Source organism: Neophocaena asiaeorientalis, unplaced genomic scaffold, assembly GCF_003031525.2.
Source record: "Neophocaena asiaeorientalis asiaeorientalis breed wild unplaced genomic scaffold, Neophocaena_asiaeorientalis_V1.1 scaffold116, whole genome shotgun sequence".
NCBI lineage: Eukaryota > Metazoa > Chordata > Mammalia > Artiodactyla > Phocoenidae > Neophocaena > Neophocaena asiaeorientalis.
The window spans coordinates 6,650,893-6,661,149 of NW_020174561.1; positions in this window are offsets into that span (position 1 = coordinate 6,650,893).

A 10,257-nucleotide genomic window follows, 5' to 3' on the forward strand; every position below is an offset into this window, starting at 1 on the left:
TAAAGTAAGTCTCTGAAGATTATTTCCCTTTGACATTATTAACATTCTTATTTTTATGCAAAGTTGGAAGTCATAAAATTAAATCTCACTAAACATACAAATATCATTGACAGCTCTCAACTTCAGAAGGAACTTCTTCAAAATTTTAACTATGTTTTTGAAGTTGTGTTTCCCAGAGCATGAAGTAACTCAAAGTGTAACTTGTCTAGCCTATTCACAAGTTAAGAAAGGCATTCCTGAAAAAAACAAAACTTATAACAATGTTCTTTAAGCCGGAGTAGTAATAACTGTATAACTTACTGTAAAAAAAATAAATATAAAAACCCAAAAGAACCTTTGAGACTATTTAATGAAGAACTTAAATCAATCTTTGTAATAAAACTGAATTTTACCAACAACCAAGTAGGTACAATTCAGTTAAACAAATATAAATCAAGACTCTATTGTGTGTAAAACCCCACAGTAGCATGAGGAAGAGGAGTGGAGACTGAATAAGGCAAATGTCTTATGAGAAAAATAAATCCAGTAATGGTGATTTTCAGAAACTTTCTTGAGGATAAGATTAGTTTAAATAAAGAAATGTGAAATTTGAAATTCTTCATAAAAGAGTTTCAATTACAGATAAAAAAATGAAAGATAAAATGGGGTAAAATCAACAAAGACATGAATGTGGGAGCTATTGGACATGGTGAGGGGAAAATGGGTCAGGTTTTGCAGTTCGGTAATATAGCACCAATATAATCAAGTATCTATACAATAAGATATAAACTAGAAAAAAAAAGAGGCTGGATCTAATCATAGAAGACTTTTGATCTCAGGTGAGTTCTCACAATAATACGAAGCCAGCCTATAAAAACAGTTTGACTTTGTTAGCAAACAATATGTAATGGTGAACATAAAATAATAAACTGGAGAATTAGGGCATTAAAAGAATCTATAAGAATCATTAGGAAAGAGAACAAATTAGGGCCAAGCAGAGATGCTTTACAGAATATTTCATATAACATGCTACTTTTGAAGGGTAAACTTTAATGTTGAAGAAATAGCATCAGCCTCTAAAAATTATGTTTAGGGAGATTAAGAATAGTAGCTAAAAGTAATAAAATTTAGGACAATTTTCAGGAATCAAAATATAAATGACTAATAAAGTTGAAAAATGATCAACCTTTGAAAAGCATGAAGAAGTAAACAAATAATATTTTTGCTTATAAAATTATCAAATACTAAAGTATGACAAATCCAGAATTTTCAAGTATCCAATGCATGATGAGAATTATCATACAATGCTAAGCATGTAAATTCTGACAGGTTTTCTTGTAAAGAACTTTGGCATTCAAGAGGCTTAAATAGGTTCAAACCCACTGTCCTAGTCAGTTCCAATCAAACAAAAGTCTATTATAATGAAATAATCAGAAACTCGGAAAATATGTACAAAGACATTAATCATAATATTGTTTTTATTAATAAAGCAATAAAATAATTTTAGTGTTCAACCAAAGGAAAATAAGGTTTTAAAATATGAATAAACTCAACTCTTTACTCTTTATTCCATTTCCTACACCTCGGGAGTCGACTTTCACATTCCCATAAACTAATCATATTTAAAAATTATCATCTATACCATTCACATACTCGAATGAGGGGAGTATTCATTTAATTTCCATCAAACCCCATGGTCTGAAGCATACTCTCTTATACAGCAGAGGTCCCAGAATAAATACATATATGAGAAATGCAGGAGATAATATGTCTAAAAGGGGAAAAAAAGCAGATATAAATACCAAAAGTATGGTTATTGGTAGATAACTTTGCTAATTATTTGAAAGAAACAAATGAACAAACCGTCCAAAAACAAAATAAATCAGGTGATTTAGGCATTTTTCAGCCTGAAGGAAAGTGATGCGATTCAAAAGTAAACAATACTTCTTTACTCTCAGATAATTCACAATCTAGTAGAACTATTACAGTGCTTGGCAAGTTTACAGTAATATATATATATTAATTGCTGGCAAATACAGTCACCATCTACAGAAATGTTATCTCCTTTCTTTTCACTAAATAGCTTTCCCTGACTTACCTGAAACATGAAGTAAATTTTATAGTCCCTACAATTCATGTATTTTGAGGGCATATGTGCTTTCACAAAATACAAGAAATGATAAGAATAATGAGATGCTTAATAATAGGGAATTAGCATTATTACCTATTGATCTGCTACTTAATATCAAGACATAGAGGGTAAAATGTCCATTTAATGATGCAGGCTAAAATTACATTCGCCTTTAATTCTGAGAGACATCATGATGTTTTGGAAATAGAGCTCTACTATGAAGGGAACTTCTTATTTCTCTGACCAGTTCTGGTTTTAAAATGTCACTTGATCTCTCCTGGCCTGAAGGGAGACTTTAGAATAAGATACTGACGTAAAGAACTTCCAACTCCCAGACCTATGATTGGAGTACAGCACTTTTAACCTAATAACTTATTAATTGGGTCAGGTCAATTTTTCCATGAAAATACAAGCTAGGTATGGAAAATAAATTAGAATGATGCATATTCTGAGAGTAAATCCAGTAGGAAATGTTAGTTGATTTTTAAAAACAACCTTTTTAACATTTATAATATTACAAATGTTTCAATGTGTAAGTTCAGAAGCACAAGGAGACTCTGAAATATTTTGCTCACTATGGTACTGTTCCCTCTAAAATTTTGAAAGGCTACATGATTAAAACACTTTAATTTTTATCGTGCTCTAGGTAGCAAGTATATAAGCATTGTTATACCAACTATAATAACTAATTGTCCTGACTTGTTTTCTTATGAATTATAAAAGCAGCAGTAACATGCTGCTCTTTAAAACAATGGCAGCATATTTGTGACAGAAAAATTATCTAATTACTTTCCCTTTGCAAGATTAATTGCCAATCAGTTAATCCATCCTTCTGAAAACACATTTCTTTAGTAGCCAGTTAAATTATAAGTATATTGATAGGGATACTGGGTACTATAAATCTTGAAAAAATTCAGTGTCTTACCTGTTATTTTGAAAAGAAAAAAATAGTCTAATTTTCAAAAAATATTCAGGACCTATATTTAAGAGAAAATATTTCATAGAGTTTGGGGACACTTATTTTGACTGAATTGCACATTGTTTGTTTTTAATTAAAAGGCAAAAGACTTCCTCTATAGCATAGGACCATTACTCATCTAATATTGCTTAAAATATTGCTGTTTGATTTTTTTTCTTTTCAGATAAGAGCCCAAATAAGAATATAGTGAATTTGAACAGTAAAGTATTAAATATTAATGTTGTAACTCAAAGTAAGGATGAAAACTATTTTTAGATTTTCCTTTTCAGTTCTGCTTAGAGTGATAACTTATTTTCAATCATTAAGAACTTCTGCATGGTAAAAAGAACTTCTGCATAGTCACAAAGGTAAATCTACCTCTAAAACATATAAAACATAATTCCATAAATGTTAATAGCATTACCAAAGCTTTAAATGAGCTATTTTCCAATAACTCATTATGCATCAAGCCAGCTAAATCTGATGGTAATTAGGTTCCAACTATATAAAAAACTAAATAACAGATAACATTTATTTATTACGTTTTGTTCTGTAAAATGTTTGGAAAAAGCTCTTGAAATGATACAGTCAGAAAACAGATACCAAAGACAGATAAGGACACTAAAAGAAAAAAACAACAGGCCAATATTCCTGATGAATACAGATGCAAAAATTCTCAAATATTAGCAAACTAAATTCATTAATACATTAAAATGATCATATACCATGATCATGTGGGATTTATCCCTGTGATGTAGGATGATTCAACATACCCAAATTAATAAATGTGATACACCACATTAATGGAATGAAAGATAAAAATCATATGATAATCTCAATAGAAGAAGGAAAAGCACTGGGCAAAATTAAACAATTGTTCATGATAAAAACTGACAGCACAGTGGGTATAGAAAGAACATACCCCAATATAATAAAGGCCATATAAGTCCACAGCTAACATCATACTCAATGGTGAAATGTTGAAAATTTTCCCTCAAAGATCAGGAACAAGGTAAGTGTGCCCACTATCAATGTTCCTATCAAACATAGTACTGGAAGTCCTAGGCTAAGAAATTAGTCCAAAAAAAAAAAAGTAGCAAAATTAGAAAAGAAGAAATAAAGCTGTCTCTATTTGCAGATGACATGGTGTTATACAGAGAAAATCCTAAAGACCCCACCAAAAACTCTTAGAACTAACCAACAAATTCAGTGTTTCAGGATACAAAATTGACGTACAAAAATTATACGGAGCCAAGGCTTAAAAAGTCCCCCAGGAAAGCTGGCCTGCTGATTGGCTTACAGGATCCTAGGGCTGTAAAAGGGCTGAGGAAAGTCATCTGCAAACAGAACAGGAGTTTTAGCATATATTGTAGGGCTCATAAGTAACACAATTCTCCCATATATATAAGTACTACACTTGAAATCTTGTGAAGAGTTTCCTTGAGTGAGTTTGCTAGTAAACTGACAGAAAAGCTAAAAATAGAGGCTTTAAATATCCCATACAAGATTCCTTAAGAAAATTCTAGACAGAAGTTCATTCTGTAGCCTTAGAAGTTGATTGTTTTCTGTTTGTTTGTTTATGGTTCTACCTTTGCAAAACAAACTTAAGAAGAGCTATATGGATAATTAAGAATAGTACTGTGCCCATGAAATAATCAGGACAAACCTAATGAGACTATACTTTTTTAATCAAAAATAATCATTGGAAATAATTTACATTGACAAGGAAAAACACTGGCAAGAAAATTTATCAATGCTTTTGAAATGAACAAAAGAGATTACTAGGTGTCCTTTCAGTGTAGTTCTGGTACTCCAAAGAATGTTTTAGGTACTATCAGACTGTGTAAAAATGTGCACCCTGATTGCTCCTCTGTTGACTATGCTAATTTACATCTCTGCAATTTTTTTTTAATTCAAATTCCAACTGTTCACTGCTGGCATATAAGAAAATATTTGAATTTTGTATATTGACCCACTATCCTGCAACCAAGCTATACTGGCTTATTACTTCAGAGAGGTCCCTATAGATTATATGGCATTTTCTAATAGACAATTATGTCATCTGTAAATAAAGACAGTTTCATTTTTTCTTTCCAATGTGTACACTTTTTAAATTTCCTCATTTTTTATAGATTCCTTGTTAATTTAATTGTGGTCTGAGAGGATACTTTGTATGATTTCTATTTTTCTATTCTATTATTTGTTAAGCTGTGTTTTATGGCTCAGGATGTGTTCTACTTTGGTGAATATTTATGTGAGCTTGAAGAGATTGTGCATTCTGCCAATGCTGAATGAAGTACTAGCCAATTAGATCAAGTTGACAGTGATGTTCGGAGCGACTATAGCCTTACTGATTTTTCTACCTGTTGGATCTGTGGGATCTGTCAATTACTGGTAGAGGGATGTTGATGTCTCCTATCATAGTGATTCAACTATTTTTCCTTTCAATTCTATCAATTTTTTTCACATGTACTTTGATTCTCTGTTGTTAGTTGCATACACATTAAGGATTGCTATGTCTTCTTGGAGAACTGACCCCTTTACCATTACATAATGCTTTTCTTTATCCTAATAATCTTATTTACTTTGAAATCTGCTTTGAGATTCACATAGCTGCTCTGGCTTATTTTTATTAGTGTTACCATAACATACATTTCTCCATCTCTTTACTTTTAACTTCTTTGAGTCTTCATATTTAAAGTGGGTTTCTTGTAGATAATACATGGTTGTCTCTAGTTATTTAATCAACTCTAAATAAACTGGTGTAGCCACACCATTCACATTTAAAATAATTATTCATATACTTAGATAAATATCTAACACATTTGTAATAGTTTATTTGTTGCATTTTATCTTTTTCTTCCAGTTTTATTTATGTATAATTGACAAATGAATATTGTATATATTCAAGGTGTGAAACATGTTTTGATATACATATATATTGTGAAATGATTACCACAATCAAGCCAGTTAACATATCCATCACCTCACATAGTTAACATGTTTTTCTGTCAGGCGGACACTTGAGATCTAATCTTGGCAAATTTCAATGACAAAATACATTATTTTAAACTATAGCCACCATGCTGTACATTAGTTCTGCAAAATTTACCTATCTTAGAACTCAAAGTTTGTACACTTTGACCAACATCACCCCACTTCTCCCAGCCCCCATCCTTAGTAAGCACCATTAAACTCTTTGTTACTATGAGTTCAACTTTTTATATTTCAACATAAAAGTGAGATCATGCAATATTTGTCTTCATGTATCTGGCTTATTTCACTTAATATAATGTCCTCTAGATTTATCTGTGTTGTCACAAATGACAGAAATTCCTTTTTTAAAGCTGAATAATATTACATTATATACAGGGTATATATATATATTATATATATATAATATATATATACATATGCATTTTTTGTCTTTATCCATTGATTGTCCATTGACAAGCACTTAGGTTGTTTCCATATATTGCCTATTGTGAGTAATGGTGCAATAAAAATGAGAGGGCATATGTCTCTTCAAGAAACTGATTTCATTTTCTTTGGATATACATCCAAAAGTGAGATTGCTTTTCTAGCTTGATGCAATTCCACTTGTTTATTTTGACTTTTGTTGCCACAGCTTTTGGTGTCAAATCCCCCAATATCATTGCCAAGACCACTGTCAAAGAGCTTTTCTCCTTATGGTTCCTTCTAGGAGTTTTATGGTTTTCAGGTGCTACATTTAATTTTTTAGTCCATTTTGAGTTGGTTTTTGTGCAGTGTGTAAGATAAGGGTCCAATTTCATTCTTTTGCATGAGGATATCCAGGTTTCCCAACACCATTTATTAAAGAGAACGTCCTTTTCCCTTTGTGTATTCTTGGCACCTTTTCCAAAAACTAGTTAACCCTATATGCAAAGATTTATTTCTACATTATCTATTCTGTTCCACTGGTCTATGCATCTCTTTTTAGGTTAGTACCATACTACTTTGATTAGTATAGTCTTAAAATGTATTTGAAATCAAGAAGTCTGCTGCCTGCAACTTTGTTCTTGCTCAACACTGCTTTTGTTATTCAGGGTATCTGGTTCAGTTCAATTTTAGGATTGTTTTTTCTGTTTCTGAGAAAAATGCCATTGGAATTTTGATAGAGGTTGTGTTGAATCTGTACATCACTTTGAGTAGTATGGATATTTTAACAATATTCATTCTTCCAATCCATGAAATGAGATATTTTGTGTCTTTTTAACATTTCTTTAATCAACATTTTACAGTTTTCAGCATGTGTCTTTCACTTCCTTGGTTAAATTTATTCCAAAGGATTTTACTCTTTTTGATGCTATTGTAAATGGAAGTATTTCTTAATTTCTTTTGTTATTAATGTACAGAAATGCAACTGATTTTTGTATGCTGATTTTCTATCCTCAAACAAAAAAAATTCTTTTTAATTTGGCTAAGTTTTTTTAAAATTTTAAATTACAAAAATAAAACATCCACTTACAGAAGAGATTCAACTTATCTGCTTTGAGGAAATATATATTAAAGAAAATGGAAGGTTAAAAAATTTCAAACGTCCAATAATGATGAAAAATAAATGTATCCTCTGTAAAAATCTGGACTAAATTTTAAGTCATTCATATTCATTCAGTATTCAGAGCAGGAGGTGAAATACCAGAGTATTGAAAAAAAAACTTCAAGACTTTACCATTTTACTTTACTGAATCAACTTCAGTGTCATTAGTTCTAACAGGGTTTTTTATTGTTTTGTTTTGTTTTTGTTTTTGCTAGAGTTTTCTATATACGGAAATATAGTTTTCTATGTATCTTGTTAAGGTTTCCTATGTTTCTTATGATCATGTCGTCTGCAAAGAGAGATGATTTTACTTCTTCCTTTCTAACTTGGATGCTTTTAATTTATTTTTCTTGCATAGTTGCTCTGGCTAGGACTTCCAATACTATGCTGAATAGAAGTGGTGAGATTGGGCATCTTTGTCTTGTTCCTGAGCTTACAGGAAAAGCTTTCAGCTTTGCACCATTACAATGTCATATGTGGGCTTGTCAATATGGCCTTTGTTGTACTGAGGTACATTACTTCTACACCTAGTTTACTGAGTCTTTTTTTCTTCATGAAATGGTGAATTTTGCCAGATGCTTTTCCTGCATGTGAGATGATCATATGATCTTTATCCTTCATTCTGTTCATGTGTTGTATTACATTTATTGGCTTGCAGATGTTACACCATTCTTGCATCCCAGGGATAAATCTGACTTGACCATTGCGAGTGATCCTATTAATGGTGAATTTGGCTTGTTTACATTTTGCTGAAGGTATTTCATCTAAGTTCATTAGGACTATTGGTATGCAATATTCCTTTATTCTAATATCCATGTTTAGCTTTGGTATCAGGGTAATGCTGGACTGGTAAAATAAGTTTGGAACTGTTCCTTTTTCTTCAATTTTCTAGAAAACATTGAGAAGGAATGGTATTACTTTTTCTTAAATATTTAGTGGAATTCACCTGTGAAGCCACATGCTGCTGAACTTTTGTTTGGTGGGAGATTTTTGATTAATGATTCAATCTCCTCACTCATTATCAGTCTGTTCAGATTTTCTATTTCTTCATGATTCAGTCTTCGTAGTATGTTTCTAGGATTTATCCATTTCTTCTAGGCTACCCAATTTGTAGGGTGCAACTGTTCATAGTGACCTCTTACAATGTTTTGTATTTCTGTGTTGTCAGTAGTAATGCCACCTTCCTAATTTCTGATTTTATTTATGTGAGTCTTCTCTCTTTATTCTTAGTTACTCTAGTTTAAGATTTGTCAATTTTGTGTATTTTTTCAAAAAATCAACTCAGTTTCACTGATTTTTTCTCTTGTTCTTCTAGTCTCTAATTCATTTATCTCTGCTCTGATCTTTGTTATTTGCTTGCTTCTGCTAACTTTTGACTTAGTTTGTTCCTATTTTTCTGATTCTTGAGGCATACAGTTAGGTTGTTTGCAATCTTTCTTTTTTTCTTAATGTAGGTATTTATTGCTAAAATATTTACCCCTTAAAACTGCATTTTGCTACATCCCATAAGTTTTGGGATGTTGCATTTCATTTGCCTCAATATATGTCCCTATTTTCCTTTTGATTTCTTCTTTGATCCATTGGCTGTTTAACAATGTGTTGTTTAATAACTTCATATTTGAGAAATTTCTAATTTTTCTCCTGTTATTGATTTTTACTTTCATACCACTGTGGTAAGAAAAGATAATTGAGAGGAGATGTTCAAGATGGTGGAGAAGTGAGACGTGGAGATCTCCTTCCTCCACACAAATACATCAGAAATACATCTACATGTGGAAAAACTCCTACAGAACACCTACTGAATGCTGGCAGAAAACCTCAGGCTTCCCAAAAGGCAAGGAACTCCCCACATACCTGGGTGGGCAAAAGAAAAAAGAAAAAACAGAGACAAAAGAATAGGGATGGGACCTGCACCTCTGGGAGGGAGCTGTGAGGGAAGAAAAGTTTCCACACACTAGGAAGTCCCTTCACAGGCAGAGATGGGAGGTGGTGGGGGGGAAGCTTCAGAGCCACAGAGGACAGCCCAGCAACAGGGGTGCAGAGGGCAAAGTGGAGAGATTCCCGCACAGAGGATAAGTGCTGACCAGCAATCACCAGCCCAAGAGGCGTGTCTGCTCACCCACCGGGACGGGTCGGGGCTGGGAGCTGAGGCTTGGCTCGGGCTTCGGAGGTCAGATCCCAGGGAGAGGACAGGGGTGGGCTGCGTGAACACAGCCTGAAGGGGGCTAGTGGGCCACAGCTAGCCGGGAGGGAGTCCGGGAAAAAGTCTGGACCTTCCTACGAGGCCAGAGACCATTGTTTTGGGGTGCACGAGGAGAGGGGATTCAGAGCACCACCTAAACGAGCTCCAGAGACGGGCGCAAGCCATAACTATCAGTGCAGACACGAGAGACAGGCATGAAATGCTAAGGTGCTGCTGCAGCAACCAAAAGCCTGTGCACAATCACAGGTCACTAACCACACCTCCCCTCCAAGGAGCCTGTGCAGCCCACCACTGCCAGGGTGCTGTGATCCAGGGACAACTTCCCCCAGAGAACACACGGTGCGCCTCAGGCTGTTGCAACATCACGCTGGACTCTGCCACCACAGGCTCGCCCCGCATTCCATACGCCTCCCTCCCCCCCCACC